This window comes from Ciona robusta, chromosome 11 (genome assembly GCF_009617815.1).
Source record: "Ciona robusta chromosome 11, ASM961781v2".
Lineage (NCBI taxonomy): Eukaryota > Metazoa > Chordata > Ascidiacea > Phlebobranchia > Cionidae > Ciona > Ciona robusta.
Window position 1 is genome coordinate 2082798 of NC_143245.1, and position 19475 is coordinate 2102272.

Here is a 19475-nt window from a genome sequence, read left to right on the forward strand (position 1 = left end):
TATTAATTCATTACAGTGTTAAAACTGAAGCAAAACGCAACAAATAAAATTGTAAATGTAGCATTTTGATAAAATATACGTAGAAGCTTTGCTTTTATGGCCTTAGGACATACGCGACTTGAATTAATAATTTTTTAACCGCCAGGTGACGCTCGCGAGTCGCAATGTTATTAAATTAATCGCGGTTCCGAAATGCCAGCCAACTGCCGGGCCAATATAATCGAAGTGACTCTGTTTTAAATTAGATATTATGTTCTGCATTTTTAAGTGCACTTGCGTCTTACAACGTTTTTATGACGTTTAAGTAAAATATTTGGTTTACATCCGCCTCAAAACACGGTTTGGTGTTCGATGACAACTAAGGTATGCAAGGAAATGAAGGCTTCTCTTTAAAGTGATGCTACTTCAAAGTGGTGTGGGTTTAACTGGAGAACTCTGCACTAATCCATGCTACGTGTCATGTGGGGCACGCCAAACAACACCCCTTATTGAAGGGGTTGTAACCCTTGCATGTCAACCACGTTATGTCAAGTAAGATTGCGATAAAATATTTTCTGCTCGAAATGGGGTGGGTTGGTATAGCATAAGAGGCGCTGCTGTGTAATTGTGCAAGTTGCCCCAATTTTTGAAAATTATGGTATGTTTTGAAACAAAAGAAAACAAAATCTGTTGTGTTATCTGTGGCAGCGACAGGCTGCTTCACTTTTCCGTCGCATCTACTAGACCCCTCGCTACACGGTCCATTTCACGTCTTGGTCATGGATACGTTTAAGGGGTTCTGGGAGTGAATGGGCTGGTAGCTAAGGACCCAAAACGTTAACATTTACGCTCTTGGAGCGCTTCGGCCGGATTTATGGAGCTTTATAAATAGAAACACGTGTCTGTCGTCAAGCGGCGATCCTCACATAGTGATGGGGGTGGCGGTAATTGCTCGCGAGAGATAAGCTAGAAGCACTTTTAAGTTAGCCACTAAACCAAGCATTACTATGCTCTCTTTTAAGCCGGCATTAATACTTTAAGTGATCGATCGGCTGAATACATACTGCATGTGATGGGTGATGTATGTTATGCATTAAATTTTAAACACCACAGCTTTGATTAAATAGGATTAATATTTTTACACACTTTTATTTAACGTGTTCAAAAACTTGACCCATTTAAAAATATATCTAAAATACGTCTTTTTTGTAACAAACATCCATGCATATGTAAAAACTGTGGAAATGGTGATTAGTAGTTCTCACCAACCGAAGTGAGAATAAGACGCTATTAGTACATTGTGTCGTCATGATGGACGGATTGTTAGCTTGGGTTGTCTGTAAACCCTGGTGGTCCCTCTGCAGTCACGTGATAGATTAGACGGCGGCGGTAATGAAGCGTAACGGAGTGGACAATCATTCGTCAAACGAAATGACCAGCTAATTGGACATCCGCTGTCTGGTAGTCTTGCGAGTTTGCATTTCGTGCTGCTGCCCGTCTGAGTGCGGGTATAGGTTACAGGGCATGTGTGAAAACTAATCAGGCTAAGTACAGCCTAAAAAGGTCATTTCTAGCAGTTCTGTGGGTTAACAACATACATATAATCCTTTACACCTCAAGCCTGACACGAAGCATCTGTTTTCAAATGACAACGTCTTTCTGAAATTCCACATATTATTTGCCGGACTTCAAACATTACGAGAAACGACTATTCAAGGGCAAAATGTGATTAAAGAGACCCCTTGTATAACACGCATTCTTGTTAATTAATGACTTTTGACTGACAGCTTACGGTAACTTTGACCGCAGTGTTTGTCGTAAGGAATGTTTACAGTAATCCCTTTGTCCGGAAGACCGCTTGCCCTTTTCAGGAAGACAACACATTTAGGTTAAACAAATTGTCGGAACAAATGACAACTTATAAATACAGGGTCACCAATAATGAACACACAACACTATGTGGTATGTACACTAGTGTTCCGTACGCTTATGTTATACACCTATTTGAAATAATAACAGCCATTACAAATTGCCAACCTGAAATGTACCTATAAAATCAAAAAAAAACCTATTCTTACCAATCAAAAACAAGAGGCAATTGTCAGCCATTTTTGCCAAAAGCAAATTCCACTATCTTAGACACACCGGCGTATCTGAAGTCCCGCGTGTAATTATCACTGGCGCAAGTTGCCTGTAATCAGCAAGGCATGTCAGCCATTTTAGCACTTAGTACGCTGCTAGTTACAAGTGTATGTTGCTTTTCTGATTTGTTTATATTTGAATTGAAACAGATAATGAAGATATTTCGTCGACATAATGAGGCTGTGATGTCACAATGGATACAAATTAAAACGACTGTGAGTATACTGTCTTTGGTACTTATGCGTTTGTTACTTCCGTTTTTTGAATCAAAAATGATTAGACACATTCAGTAAATTTTACGAAGAGTATGTTGTGTTTGGTTAACGTCGGAAAATGAGATAAAGCACGTTGTAATATCTCGAAATGTACCCCTTCTAACAGCTGTCCCAGTGTTATGTTACTGTGTAGACAAAACCAGGCAAGAGTTACAGGCGTTTGTTTTGCCACAACAACGCATATAACAGTGTCAGGCTTGGAATGAAAGGTATATTCCTGTTCCACGTCAAAATTTAATTAAACTGACGAATTTATTTTCTAAACCTTAAAACAAAACAAACCGCCTTACACTAACACAACATATCTCTCCCTCGTAACATTTTAACGACTGATACGGAAACAGGACCATTAGTATCAACGCTACTCCCAAATATTTCGTGCAAACCGTTGTAATGAGATCCAACACACAAGTAATTAAATCCAAAACACGGTTCGTTATGTTGTTGTTGCTTGTCGGCTTGCTCTACAAAGAGACGCTCGTTTTTTTCGCGTACTTTTTCTCACCAACGCAGTGCTAGATGTTTGGTCAATTAAAAGCGAACAAGCTTTTCGTCGTCCCTGTTTTGTTCTGGCGTGTAAATTGTACAATCTTCTCAAAGAAACGATAGCCTTAACTAAACCGCTACACCACACACTCTGGTAGTTTAAATACTTCAGTGTTGCCAGTGAAATAAATCACAGTGTTTCACAGAATGAGTGGTTATAAGTTATGACGTCATGTACATAAATGAACAAAAAATGCATTTAGAAATGATTTCTTGCGGAATTTTGCAGTAAGATATGTGTTTTGCACCACTGTATACTTTGCCCCCCTCGAATTTTTTGTTTCCACGTTCTATTGTTGTCCTACCAATTACAGGCCCTGGCAATGTTAATACAAAGGCCGGTGTGGTTCGGATTACTGTTTGAATTGATACTGCTGGCTTGTTCGCAGTGCTGAGCCATGTAGTCGCAAGCTAGGAGAGTAGATACATGTTTTGATGTACATCTCGCCCCCTTGGTCTATTTCACAATACAAGAGTCGCTACAGGACAATAGGACCTCGGTGTAAATACGAGTAACTCAGGATGGGTACAAGGTAATAGAACACCGACTTAACAAGGTACAGCCGCGGTAGATACACATATAACATGATTGCGACAATAGCGTGAAAAGCGTCGATCGCGTTCTGTCCATTGTTTCATCCTTGTAGTTCGCGATTTTACATAAACCGCTCCTATTGTCAAACGTCGGAAATTGGCGACTGGGTAACACAAAGATGAGAATTCTACGCGACTAAAGACACCGACCGCGCTCGTCTAATTGTTTCGCTGCTCGAACAATTCGGAGAGAAAAAAAGATTTCCCATCGCGCTTCCAGCTCGGTTGACAATCAACTGGAATTCTCATTTATGATACAAGAAGTCGTATTATGACGTAAATAATAGCGTTGTTGTATGAACAGCAAGACCTTCTGTTAGATTCCAGCATATAAATAACATAGGGCATCGACTCTGGTATAAAATAACGTGCATACATGCTCCGTGTTTAGGCTGATAGCATGACACGAAAAAACACTCAGTCGCATAATGCGTCAAATCAATTACACCAGTGCTGCCAAATGAAATTTACAGTAGTGTTTCCAAATGTAAAATTGAGTACCTACCTGTATTAACAGTTCTATTTTAGTCATGCGCCATACACGAAGTACATGTTTAAAATACGACAAAAATAATAGTCTGTTTATATGAACGTTGCAATATTGTTGTTATGACGAAATGCTGAAAAAAATAAACCAAACTTTATAAGAAACATTTCGAAGTTAAGTTGTGGCGCCATTTTGTATCTCAGTCAAGTTCGCGAATGAAATTTTATTTCATTGTGTATTATGACGTCACAAAAATGTTTGTTTTACTGCGGTTATAGTTTCAAATGTAACCAATTTTTTGACACTTTTCGAATGTAGCGTTGCGGTAGGCGTTTTTGGTAATTACACTATGACATGTACAATACTAGAAAAGAGTTCAACCAAAGTTTTCCGTGAAAGGCGCGAAAATGGCGGAATTTACGTCACTCATCGTAAAAATTAACCTTTGGCAGCTGATGTGGTTCGTTTTACCACCGTAGTTGCTTCCATACAAGCCAGTGTCTTACACAGGAGCAGGATTTGCTTACATAAATAACGCCAATGTCTGCTTACCTCTCATGGGATTTAATGTTGAACTGTCAGAATTGTTCTTTCATATCAATAATAACTACACACCCTGCCAAACGTTTATGTCGTCACTATGCCTAATTGTCACGTACTTTTAAGCCTTTATTCAATCGAAAAAGCCATTGTTTGTTTTAAAATTCAAACAGTAACACGTGGTTATGTAGAAACGCATCGAATCATTTAAAATCACATACTACTGTAAGGTCATAATGTCGATCATTGATCATACTTCGGATACAGAAATTATGATTCGCTTTGATGACGTAGATGCCATTTTAACGTCATAATGAATTTGGATAGCGCTAAAGATACACTCACCCGTGTTGTGGTACAATTGATCAAGCTATGTTGTGGTACGATTAATCAAGTTATACTTGAATTATTTTCAAACCTAAACTGTAATGCGTTTTTTCTGTTCTTTGCCATTTTTTACACTGTATATTAAATATAAGGCTCATTTTACATAAAACGCATCTGAAAACAATATGCTGAATACTGAGCAAACATTCTTCGCCTAACTAATCCAACTGGCTGACTTCTGTGCCTTTTAAAGCATAAACAATTCAAATAACAAGAAAACGCAACACTTTTTTTTCTGGGTGTTTAACTTTCTGTAACTTTGTGCAACTAACCACTAGCAATAGATGTTCGTTTTCGGCGTCGCGTAACGGATTTTAATCCATTTGTTTAATTACTGCAATACATATTAATGGAATATCTGAACAGTTTGTGATGTAACAGATAGTTTGTCACACGTAACAATGCCCACAAGGGACACGTGACCCTGATACGAATTTTAACGACTAATCAACATTATAGATTTTCCACCGAAACAGAATGCGCGATAGTAACGTCACAATACCTTAGCAATGAAATCAGCAAAACTCTTGTTACATCATAACCAAACAACGACGCAGAGCATTTTGTGAAGTCGCGATTAACGCGAGACTTCTCTAACGTTCAGTTGATTGTTGAATTTCAATTTCAATCAGCCACATCGATCGAAATGACGCGAAAGTATTAATTTAATTCTACCTACCCCGTGCTGCTTGTGATTATATAACGCGTGCCCGATAAACAGCATAAACCTGTCATATTATTACGTCACAAGAAAGATTATAGGTTTTTCATGAAACAATAAAGCAGCATCGCTTAACCAGAAATTATTTCCGATATTTTAAAGTCGTTTCAGTAGTTTGGGGTAAGATGGTTCATGTTTTACGTTATTTTATGCCCACTTTTGCTTCAGTAAATAAAGAATAGTCATAGAATTTTACAACCAAATTCTTACGACTCTAAAATAGCATGGTAAATTGGAAAGCCACGACTATGAAATATAGCCATTTACACTATATACGGCAATCAATGTTGTCTGTTATGTCACAAGTAGTTCAATGCAGGTTCTAGTGACGTCGAAATGTACAACGGATTTAGGGTAGGCACTGTTGTGTCAGTCATACGTCATAACGGTTGATTGTTCGACATCCAACACACGACGCTCTTATCATGCTATGTTATTCTCACTCCTATTGGTGCGGTGTAAATACGAATTCTCCGTTACATCCGCACCAACCGATGTGACCATACGATAGCAGCGGTAGGAGTGTCAAGTGGCTTCATACAAGATTATGTTCGAGTCCGTTGCGTTTTCCATCACTTTAAGTTATTACTGCTGGACTAATTGCTTGATTTTTACTAGAATATTTGTCGAAGCTGTTTTAGATTACAGAATTGAATAAATTATATTAAAATATTGATCTGCAAAACTTTTTACCGCATAAATCCAACGCTTAATGTTCCGTTTTAGGTTTTTATTTCCCAATTATCGAATTTTGCTCCGAAATTCCGTTTTTCCGGTATCGTTTTCCGGAATTTATGCGCCATGGAAATGTATTACAGTTAACTATAGACCCATAAATGCACTTTAAGGCGACGTAAATCTGCGACAAAAAACTCGTCAGAACAAAACCTTTTATTCCTAATGTCTTATTTATAGATCTGCCGTCAAAGTCGGCTTGTTTCGCGTTTTTTCAGCGACGATTTTAAGTTTCGTTCTATGAGATAAGCAACCCGTCTCCCATATAAAGATTTTTTCTGCTTTTACAATAATACATGCTTTACTTAATTAATTAGATCATTTATTATTCATGAGGCCAATTGAAAACTACGGCTCTGTATAATTCGAATAATGACAAGCAACAATACAACACGACCATGACATCACAATTTGACACACACAATCATATGACGTCGGTACACTACGTCACAAGAATACTTTTTTTTCAAAAAATAACAAAATCCTACCTTGGATGTGACGTCACAGATTCTTTAGGCAAATAGATACGTCATAATCGGATTGACACGTCACAAAGGCATAAGCTATCTGCAATCACCGGACGCGATATTAAGGAGAAAGTCTCATAGCGACAAATATCGCGTCCCGTTGCGCGATCCGTATTGTCTTCGGCTCCCAACTGCGATTCCCAGAACCCCATCCACGGATTAAACGAGTCAGAAGTCATCCCATATCACCATGTATTGTGACGTAACAATATATAATCGCGTGCGGTTAGTTGGGTCGCTTTCATCTGCGCCAAGTTCACGCCATTTTTTCAAAATATTTTTAAGATTTAAAAAATGCGATCCTATTCGTCGTCATAAGGCGCATTGTTTACAAATAATATGTTTGTCGGAGCACGAACCACAGCAACCGACACACCCCAGTGTGTGCACAACGTTAAACTTTGCGGCTATCTGTTTTTATGTTAATCGCAAATTTCCACGATCGCCAATTTTCTTGTCTATCAGACTCCAACCGTGTTCATTAAGTTTTTTAGACAAATTCTCAGGCGGAGATTTTGGATAATTTCGTTTGTTGCAAAACAATCTCCACTCTTAACAGACAGTGCGTATTGTTTACGCAACAATGCCAACTACCACGCCGAAACTTTGGTATCCAATTACAAGCGACTTGATGGTTTCGACATAATTTTGTTTTTTCCCATTTTTCGCTTTTTCGGTTAGGTTTTTGACCATCTGCGACAGAGACATAAATTATGTGTTAATAATACACAGTGTTGCGTAACAATGCACATTTTTCGCTTTCTCATTGTATGTACAGTATAAGGTTTATGACGTTTAACATTCCAATTGTGACCTCATAATAATGAGAACTCTGGAAACTTTGTTAAACCTGCACGCGATAACAACGCGGTTTTTGTGACGACACGAACCAAAACCCGTTTCCAAAACATTTAAAAAAAAAAGTTTTTTGTTAAACATAAATTCATTGACGTTACTCTCACTATGACGTTTTTGACATGACGTCAATAAATTACACGACTTCTCAGTAAAAAAAATTAAACTTCACGATATCGTTGTATTATTTACTTTTACCACTGCGAACATGCGCTATTTGTGTGACGTAATGCATGACGTCATCAACCTACGTGCACCAGATAATCAATGCTTTGTATACCTTTACATAACATTAAATACGCTTAAACAAAAACCAATAAATTTCGTTGATATACCGTGTACCTCGCCGGACGTTATCGAAATTGATCTGGACTACAGCCGCTAATTAAAACCTCTTACATTGCATTAAAATCACTCCCCCAATGCTAAACTTCAATAAATCATGGTTTCCGTGAATTCCGCCCAAACTTTTCTTCCCGGATCGGTTTTCCGTCAATATTTGGCAACTTATCCGCGCAATCCGTCACCGTAAATTTTATTCTGAAATTCCAGGCCTGATAACCAGACGGGCAACGGTAGGCGATATTACGAACAGCTGTTCGGTAATAAACTTATGGTTTTCGAAGTTAAATTTAGCGCGGTTCGATTTCTACGACTATCCCCTGGTTTAAAATTCTTCTCACTATCGTTTCATTATGTTTGTTATCACGTCAAAAACGTGACTTTGTACTGTTGACGAATTACCCTTGTTTAAAGATGTAATCTAGATTTACAAGTGAAAAACAATTTCAAAAACTTCTATCTCGGCTACGATCGCCCATATTTTTAATATCCGCGCCTTATAATAGCTGCTTGTTGTTCATTTAAGGAGAAATTCGTTATTTATTATCCACCACAACGTCTTATGCAACCGCGTGTGTGTATTGAACATAATTTTCGACTTTCCACGAAACTTTACTCAACTTCCGAGGAGTGTTACTGGCTTGTTCTCATCCAAACGCGATAACATCTCAGCACCACACCGATGCTGTTATGACGTCATAAGCGACTTTTCATTGCCCCTCAATACACGAAAATGCAAGATTACACACCCCATTGCGAAATCTTTATCTTTATTCTCAATTTATTGTTGTCAACTAAGCATAAATTGACCCATGCCGCTAATCTGGGATTAATTTCATGCGATTTCTCAACTTTCCTTTGAAAACACTAACATGAGCCGCTATAATGACGTAATAATAGCTTCTACACGTCCATTATACGTCACATACACCCTCGTGTTCAAGTTTATCTTACAGATCTCGCCTGAAACCGAACATGAATTAGCGTTGTGACGTAATAACCCAAGTGCTCGACATTGCCATGACAACCAAGCGATCCGTCATCAGTCACGTGACGTACCACCCAAATCGCGTTGGTTTCCTTTGTAATTATCATCGCATTGTGACGTCAGCTCCGTTGTGACAGTAGTTGGAAAAGTGATTGTTCGCAAACAAACTTTCGTATTGAATCGCCCAATTATATTGTTACGTCATAATGTAAACATGCGATTATCTTCTAATAGGGCGATTAACGAAACTAAAGAGCGATCAGACACGATTTAGGAATCCGTAAGCCCCCAGTTTTAGGGGTTAGGGGTAAACAGGTGTGGGTGAACTGACAGAAACGTGAGGTGTGGGGATTGATGTGTTGGGGGTAAGATTGTGGTTTTAAGGGGTCGAGTTTTAAGAGGGTTTGGCGGTAATGGGTTCCCATATTCAAATAAATTTCATATGAAATATAAGCACAGGGTATTTTGCAAGTGATGAAAATAGAAACTGTATTTTAGTGCATTATTGTTTTGTCATAATCCTCATTATTACCCCACTTATTTCTGCTCCACTGCCTATGACGAAACAATTGCCTGTATGAACACAGCCCATGGCCCAAGTTAGGCTCCGACTCTGTCCCACTTTGATCGTAGTTATGTTTACCTTCGCAATTAGTGTACGGAACAAATTTTTGTCCAAAAACATTTTCCGCCATGTAGGCAAACAGAAAGTTTTTTACAAATTCAAGATTTTTATTTGTTAGGTTTAAATGCTATTTCTATGTCGTAAATTATCCGGAATATATTGCGTCACCTAGTTATTATTTAATTGTTTATTGGGTTAAAACTTAATTATTTGTGGTCTGAAAATTTAGTAATGTGACGTAACAGTTGTGACGCGTATTGTTTGATTGTGTATAGGAACCAAAACAATCGAATATTCGGGAATAAACATTCGTATTTTATTCTTTCGTTCACAATATCGTGTATTTCAAGATAATACCCCATTGTCTCGATCCCTTTGATCTTCTGCCAGTAGAAATCGCAAGAAGCGTTTTATCGCGTCAATCGCGTTATTCCTCGACTTGCTATTGTTTCATCACAATCGGAATCTTCGCTTTCGTCTGTTTGCACCCACCCATGTGTGACGTCACAAAACCTGTTGTGAGATTTGCTTTTTCTTGAATTACTATAAACGCAATCGCGATTTTTTTATTTTAAAAACGTATAAAATATAAATTTCAAAATTAAAATTTCTAAAACTGCAAAAAGTTTCCAAGTCCGCGATTTAAATTAAAGTTGATTTTTTTGTCTTAAAACTCTCCCGGCTTGAATGCGACGAAGCGTAAATTGCTTCAAACGCGTCATAATATTTGTTCGACCATTATACACGGTCGGTATTTACTTTTTAATTACATCGACTTCCCCCACACACGTTCACCAGAGCCGGCGTATCAAGTTCCCGCCGACCGCAAACATTTGCCTCGATCAGATTTTCTCGCAGATTTTACGAGCAGATATGATTTTAGCAACTTTAACAGCGCGGGCGGTCGCCAGGAAATTTGCAAATTCCATGCTACTTATATCTTTGCACGTGGGATTATAAATTTACAATAAGATTGTTTATAAATATGTTAATTATCTCTAAAAATAATTTAACAGACGCTTGTTTTGCTACACCACGAAATCTCTGGATTTTTATCTCACAATCTCTGCTTGGGTTCAAAATATCTTTGAAATTTTACCCCAGTTTTGATAGTGGGGTTACGTACAAGCATAACACCCATTACCCCCATTTTTGACCTTAAGTGACCCCTAGCGTGACCCCGGGTTAAATGTTGTTTTAGTTCACAGATCAGTGGCAGCTTAGACTTGTAAAAATCCGGATACCAGTTCATTATGGCGTCACACAATTCATTATTACGTGTCGCGTTTGTATCATTTTTTCGAATCCATATTCCTGCTTTCGATTCCCAAGTGCTTTCAGTCGATGTTCTTGCTGCGTAACAAACGCATAAACATCACGCATTATTGTGACGTCACAGTAGTTTGTTTCGGGCGTGGCAGCTGTTGTTTATACATGTCCCATCGGATATGACGTCATAAATTCGTTAACAAACCTTGCTGTTTCGTAACAATGCATAGCAGGCGACACATGTTAATGCGTCACATTAACCAGACAATTATCGCCAGTGTTACCGGACATTTTTTATCTTTCAGTGTTTCCGTGTAGGATAACGAACTGTTTCAAAATTACGCTAGGTTTTTTAAACAAATTCGGAAACACTGTTTTATAATTTTCCATGCAACACTGTTGGTGACGTATCACCATGGGAGGAAGTTAATAATTGAGGCCTGGTCATCATTCATGCTTGTGACGTCATAGTGGTCAGTGTGTGATTCCTAAGAGCATGTTTACATACAGGTCACGTGGGAACAAGATATTGTTTGTTTATTACAAAAAGTTAAATAATAAAAATAAATTAAAAATATTTGTAATAATTTGTTTTGATTTTCATTATTTTAACAAATAAATTAACATCGCAACCCGCCTCGGCGTCGAGTGAAATAAATTAAAATTTCCATAATAATCCCAGCCCTCGTCGGTTTTAATGCGCAGCAATCAACACTCGACGTGGACAAGTTTACCCCGAGGATTATACTCGCATGGCTGCCCGAACTGCCAAACATGGAGAGACTTGTGTGTTTGCTAACCTCACTTTTCAACCAGTGGTTTGGGTATACCAGCGTTCCAAGTATTGAGTTACAACAGAATTTGAAGGTTTCTGTTCTTGAGACCCAACCGAGGTATGTCCCTGGTTATTTAACATTGGTTGACAGACACGCCGCACTTGAATATCAAATAATTTGGTTTCCTCTCGAAAGCTAAACCCTGTACACACATCATAAACTTCCACGTTATATATACCTTCGCTAAATCGACAGGATGTGTAAAAATACTTCGTTTTTAACACTCCCGACGGTGGGTACAGCAATTATATTGGTCAAATACGAGGTTTTGTTTCATTCTAGACGTTTTACTTTCCGTATTGTTTATGATATGTTATAATTTGCCACATTACCGTCGTATTTGAAAGTCGCTTAAATTATTAGCTTCTCGTTCGTCTGAGATGTTTATTCTCGAGATTAAACGCAACGTAATAGCCCTGCGACTGTACACAGACAGCAGAACACCTGTATCTACTGCACGCACCTGTTGCTACTATCACTTTAAACGCTTTAACTGGACCAGTGCTATCAAGTGTGCAAACACACAAGACAGATTCTCGTAAACCGTCATCGCTTCGACTGTAGTGAACATTTGCCTCAAATTGTAAAACGCGCTTTAAACTCAACCCAAAACATACGAAATCTCTCAAAACGAACATATAACATTTAACTTATATAGGTAATTGCTTTTAGCCAACACTTTTTGTTTAACAGTATGAACTGAATTGAAACGTATAGCGTTAATTTTTAACCAGACATGTTATATATTATCGACATAGTAACAATTATTAAATTATCAACTGCAACCATTAACTACACCGATCGATCAAAAGAAAGCAATTACCTTACAAATACAACAACCCCTAATTTACCCCGTTTGTTTGACCGCCCACCCTGAACCCCCCTGTTACCTAGTTATCGCATTACTCCCTATGTCCACTCACGGGGTAAACTGACCCACCCTTGCCAACTTGACCCCTTGGGAAAGTAGACAGACGGTTTATCTCAAGCCATTGTTGCCTTCATTGGTCAATTGGCCAGTTTCCGAAACACTGTCTGAAAATTTTGTTTTCAAAATTTGATGAATTACAAAAAAAATCTTGAAATCGGTAATTTTAGTGTATAGATTGCCACAACATATAGTAATGTGGGCCGTTGTGAGGTAAGATGGGATACTGTTAGCACATATTATCCCATATTTCCTGATCGTGTTTTTACCAATTAACAACGCTGTTTTAGAGACGTGAAGATACAGTTATTTACTTCTGTAGATAACTTGTTGACCCCAAAATTAAACGAAAATTGAGAAATATTTACCATCTTACCCAACCTATAATCCTACTATGTATTTATATATCATTAAACAAAGACGAAGCCATATGCTCTTGGTTCCGGGATTTCCCCGTTTATTAGTCATTATAAACAAATTATTACATGGGTAATCCAGGTATATATTATCACGATTACAATGCATGTTATCACGTCACAATCTGTTGCTTAATCACGTAGCACATATGTCGTTAATTTCCCCAACCGATAACATACCTTCTATGTGTTCATAATAGATTGTTTGTTCTTATTATTTGTTAACAATCAATGATAAGCGTTCAACGTCAATCAAAATCTGACTGAGATTTATATGACGTCACAATTCGCTTCATTAACAGTAAAAATAACAAAAACTATAAAAAATAACAATAAAAACAAACTACACCGGAACAAAAATCCTAAAATCGTCAAAATTTGTAAGGAGAACTTAAAAATTCTGGCAACTAATACTTAAAACGAGATCCATTGTTTCAATACGCGGTCGCGGCGATGCTTATTAATAATTAACATAAAAGATAAACGATCTGATTTGGCGTTTGGAGGTCGATTATTATCGCGATTAACCCGTTGTTACGAAACAATCGTTCACCACATGTTCTTATTATTCACCCATTGTATGCAAACAATATAACACGTGACCTTCCCATATATTTATCGTAATTTTTTGAGTTTTTTCCCAAATTAGAAAACGTCTATTTTTAGAGCTATCCATAAACGCCATCATGACGTCAAAATTATTGCGTTCCAGTCATTGTCCTGTAATACAAGAAGAATCGACTTATTTTCGCGTTCCTACCATCGCATTTATGTTAAACAAACGCGCAGAAGTTTCGCAATTTTCCTATATGACGTCATAAACCGCATAGTTAAATACGGCTCATCTAAGATTCCTTCGATACATTAACATAAATATTTCAAATCGAAATGACTCGCAATTTGTGGGCGAGACTCGCTTGTTTAGTGAAGCAGCTATATGATATAGAAGACTGGAATTCTTGGAAGCGAACTTCGCCACTAAAGTGTCGGTTTAAGCCCCACGAGTCGAGGAAACGGTGTAAAGTGCATTTTATATGTTCTACCTGCAACTAGTCAGTCTTGGCTTGCTATAAATTGTCAATAAATAATTAAAAATTCCATTTGCACACTATATATTGTACACGGCTTTGCCAAACATATCACAATTCGTTCACATCTTAAAAACAAGCTCGAAAATCGGGCGACACGTATACTGTTACGTTACAATGCGGCGGCCATTTTGTTTTCCGAACGCAGCTCTATGAGGATAGTTTCTTGAACGCTCTAACGCGATTTAGATTTTCTCAAATATAAAAATCTCCTTATTTCTATTTTAACAATAACCTCGCAAAGTGATGTGGTTTTGATGTCACATAGGTATAATAAATAACACTGTCATGTCATAATAGCAGCACAGCATGTACTGTCACGTCATAATCGCCTATTGTTTCGCAATATTGTGTCAAATAATAACCCAACATGTTATAACCAAATTTTGACAGAAAAAAAAGTTCACAGTGAAAAAAATTTTTTTGTCGCTCTCGCCTTTGTTGTTGATTCCAAAATTCCCTGCATGGATTAAAGACACAATATTCGCTTTGATCCGCGACACCCGCTGTTTTGCGAAGTCGCTATACTTTGATCATTGCCTCGGTCGAGATGTTCATCGACTGTAGTCCGCGGGGTGCATATAAAGGCTAGTGTGACGTCACAAACGCTCAGGGTATATCTCGTTTGTGAAGCGGTTAACGTAATAAAGGAAATCGTTTCGCAAAATCTCCTGTGAGCTTATGTTGGAAAGCAACATAAAAATCAAATATTCGGTTAATAAACAGGGAGTTAATAATGTTTGAGTTTGATAAACCGTCCACTGTCTCTGCTGGGAGATTGTTAGGTTGGCAGCACTTGTAATAAAGAATTGTGGATTGTTTGAATCGCGACATCGCTCTGTTGTGGGGGTGTCAATCAAACTTTAGATTATCTGCCCCTTTAACCTCTGACCTTGTAACAGCGGGTTCGAACTGCCGTGAAAATTTTATCGCTGCTTCACCGTGGGGTGTTTTTTGGGGGGCGCGGGGTTAAGTTGTGATGTAGAACAAAAAAACAACCAAGAAACGGGAGTTGGAATTTAAAAAGCCTTTTCCCGACTTAATTCAATTATCTGTCCGATGTGTAATGGTTTCTACATTTGTTACAAGACCCCTGGTACACTACCAGCACTACTACACTGCCAGGTTACTGTAGTGACTTGGGATTCATCATCAAAGCGATGGTAACCAGTAAATCGGTATCCACCGTTTAATGGATTAGTGTCTATGATCTTTATTCTACGGCGTGGCGTACTTTTGCTGGGTTATTTTAAAGTCTCTATAGCTGTCTAACTTGAATAGCGAAAACTTAATATAAGTTTATAAGTACAACGTTTATAAACTTTAGGTATATATTAAATACTGTACTTTTTATACACACTTATTTTGTTGACTAGTTTTACTTTACAAAAAAATACTAAAAAAATATTTTTAAACCAAAAAAGTAACCGAAAATCTATTTTGTAAATTAAAACACAATATAAATACTGTACTGAATTTACAGGCGAGAAAATATATCGAAACATAAATTATTTAACAGTATTTGAATGTTAAAACATTGCTCTAAATTTTGCTCGGATAAAAATGAAAAGTTCGAATTACACCAGCCATGTTTCTTACAAATTGACCAACATATCCAATTTTTCAAACAAGTGACAAAAACACATTCTAACAAGACGCCCCACTTTGTAAATTTTAATCAAATTAAAATTTTCAAAGATTTATTTGACAGATACCAGACCTCAAGTCACTGCTCGAAATATTTTGATAAATTCCACGCCCCTTAGACCTCTGTGTTCATTTTAATTTATCCGCAGGGATGTTTACGTTGTTGTGTTTATTATACAAGTATTATGACGTTATACTATAGATTATAAGGACACAATTGTATGATAGTACAGGGTAAAATCGGACACCTTCAGCACATAATATCCAAATATCCTGTTTATGTTTTAAACAGATAACAACGTAAAACGAGAGTCGTGAGGATATGGTTTTATAATTCTTTAAATGTTCTTTGTTTACTACCAAATTGGCCGAAAAAAAATTGTTTACTAGCAAATGGGCCGAAAAAAGAGTGAACAGGTGTCCCATCTTCCCCCACCCTACTATATTTCTCTAAGGCAAGACATTTGCTGTTGATTCGGTTAACTAATTTATAATGTTCTTTGTCGCTTCTTAAAATGAATAAAGTAAATCTAAATTTGATTTAAAGTTAAACCAGTAAATATTGCGGGTGGTTAAATCGCATTATATCAGGGATTTCCTGGTTATTTCAATGTAGTTAAGTATCTCAAAATACATTATCTTGTATTGGTTCAATTTTTTTTCTTTGTTGCATAGTTTTTTGCTTTATATTATTTTAAAAAACGCCCCAAAAATTCAGAGAAAATACACAAACTACTTCATATTATAACTTTGTTTTAACACCGTTACTTTTGTTTTAGAAAATAATTCAAGGCGTTACCAGTAGAAAATTCGAAATCTAAAGTTTCGAATTTTTTGTTTTACTAAACGCTTGACAGAAAGCTGCGAATTCCATTGTTTTGTAAAAAAATAAACAAAAAAACAGTTTCTTTGCAGTCTGACCCCAAGCAGTATACTGACCTTAATATTGTGACGTCACATAGCACTTTATTTTACCTTCCGACTTTCCAAAATTTTGACTTGATTGTTGCACGTAGGGGTTGCAACTTATTTTCAATGGAGCAAAAAAGCAACAACAACTTTGAAATACTTTGGAATGATCTCAAGACCTTCACGATTGTGATCGATACGCGTCGTGTCCGATTAACCCAACGCTTTATTTAGCTACGAATATTCGACGATATGAACTTGCGGAGATTATAAGATTATTCCGTCGCCATTTCTACTTTGATCATGGACTAGTGATTTTTTTAAGTTTAGAAAGCGAATACATATTTAAGGCTTGTATAACATAAAAAAACGCTTATTTTTATTTAGATTTTAGAAATGTCGTCACTTTAAACGAACCGGTCCTTTGGGAATGACAAATATATTTCGGTAAAAACTTTCGTTCGGCGGAAACTTAGCGATAAAAATCCACTCCAGTTATCCTATGTTAACACGTGTGTTGCGTCACACGCACTTTACTATGTCGTCACAGTGGTCACAAATACGTAATAAAGAACCTTTGTCAGTGCCACGATACAGAAGATAAGCAAGTTTTTTTTCATGTTTTGTTCAAAGTAAATTGCCAGCCCTTGATAAATTCGACGGTTTTTAATCAATTTTAGCCATTTTCGTCGCAATATTTTTGATAATTTAGACGTTTAACATGAAATGTTCCCCCATGCTTCCTCCCAAGTAATCGATTTCGGGTTAACTTAATCCACGAACTACATTGGGATGAATCTGACTTAAAATTGTCACCCTAATTTTAAAATAACCAATTCCAAGTTTATACTCAGGAATATTGGTATTGCGTCATATAAAGAGCATTATTACGTCATTTATATGTAGATTTTTTTATAATTTTATTTTAATGGAATTTAAAATTTTATAAATTCCAGAAAAACAGCAAAACTTGGTCGAACTTTAACCTTTTGTTATCTATGACCAAACAATGCTCGATCTGTGACCAAACAATCGGTTTGTCCACTCACAGACCTCGATACACAAGCTCGCTTCCGATTGGTCGACGATCAAACGCAGTTTAATCGTAAAACAAACGAAGCAGTTCCGGAATAAAATAAAAAGTTTAACAAACGACAAATATCGGGTTTAATCTTGTTACAGAACAAACAAAGTAATATCCGCTTGTAGTCGATTATTTTCTGTTTGTTTAATTGTTGTAGTAATCGTGGCAAAGAGAAATTCGTTGTTTTGTAATAATGCCAACAAAGTAACTTTCTCTAAATGACGTAACAAACAAGAACAAAAACACATCGAAATTCTTAGGCTATTGTTTTAACGAGCCAAGCTCACAATGAGATTTATGACGTCATAGTGGTGCATTTTCAAAAAGTTGTGACGTGACTTTTGTTCAAATAAAATTCGTTTGTTTCAACTTTAAAGTATTGTGACGTAATAACTGTTTCGAATGAACCGATAATGCCGCGAAACTTCTGTAAAATATTTCAAGTTATTTAACTTTGATTTTCGTTATTTTGATGTAAATTCGTTGTAATCGGCCTAGGGAAAGTTTAGAGGTATAAATATTATAAAATTTATAAACGACATTCGTGTCATGGGTTTTAGTTGCTGCATTTTATTCATTATTACTCTGACCTCATCCGTTTTAAGCTGGTTCAATTTCCCATAATTCTATTCCTGTCTTGTAAAAAAGTCACTAAAAATAAAATAATTTTCCCGAATTTAAGAATTTAAATTATCCTTCGTGTAGCGTCGGGTGTAAGAGTATAACGGTGTACCGATCCAGTTCGCTAAATCAAAAGTATTTTTTTAAATAAATCAAATCGAAATAACAGTCTTGTTCATGACCTCGCGTGATTAATGCGTAACAATAGCATCACTCTTACGAAACAAAGGGGTTTATTAGCTGTTTTATTTCCTAATAAAATATCGCATAAAATTATTCATAAAATATTAACATTTATTGGATTAATATTTTTTAAATATTTGGCAACTTTTAAAAAGGCTCACTGTCGATTAGAATTACTTATATCTCTAGTAAGGCTGTCATATTAAAAGGTTTTTATGATTTGGCCCCCTCCGGTAAACTTCATTGAACGCTCCCTTGCCGCCTAAGCTTTGCAATTTGACTAAGTGGGCTGACGACCGAAAAACGTCGATGAGGGTTTACATGCTAAGGGACAGCTTTATTCCATCATCGCGATCGTTATATCAGCGTCATAACAACGGTAGCTTATCCCAGTGCTGCCAGATAATTTTCGAATCTAAAAGCCAGTGTTTCCAATTAATTTAAAGTGATTGTTAAAAAAAACTGAAAAATTCGAATCAAAAATTTTGCTTTGATTTTGGAAAATCTAAATGTTTTTATCGCTTTTAATAAAATTGGAAAGTTAAAAACCTTGGGCTAAAGTTAAACCATAGACGTAGCTTTACTTTAATAAAATTTAAAGAGGGGTTAATTGTTTAAAGAGTAAAGTTTCATATAAGCTTACTATTTCGTTGCATATAAGTTTAAATTTAAATGCAACTGGTTTGAAATCCGAATTTTCTCGTTTTTTTTGTTTAAATTTCTTTTAAATTTAGCTCCAACTTCGTTCCAT

The 19475-nt window shown here is 36.7% G+C and overlaps 1 long non-coding RNA gene across 1 annotated transcript; it reads left to right on the forward strand.

The window, feature by feature from the left end:
• Positions 1–2116: 2116 nt before the first annotated feature.
• LOC149727750 (uncharacterized) lies at positions 2117–18285 on the forward strand. Its single transcript, XR_016386009.1, has 3 exons — positions 2117–2336; positions 11718–11905; positions 17793–18285. It is a non-coding gene; the product is annotated as an uncharacterized LOC149727750 (long non-coding RNA).
• The last annotated feature ends 1190 nt before the right edge of the window (positions 18286–19475 follow it).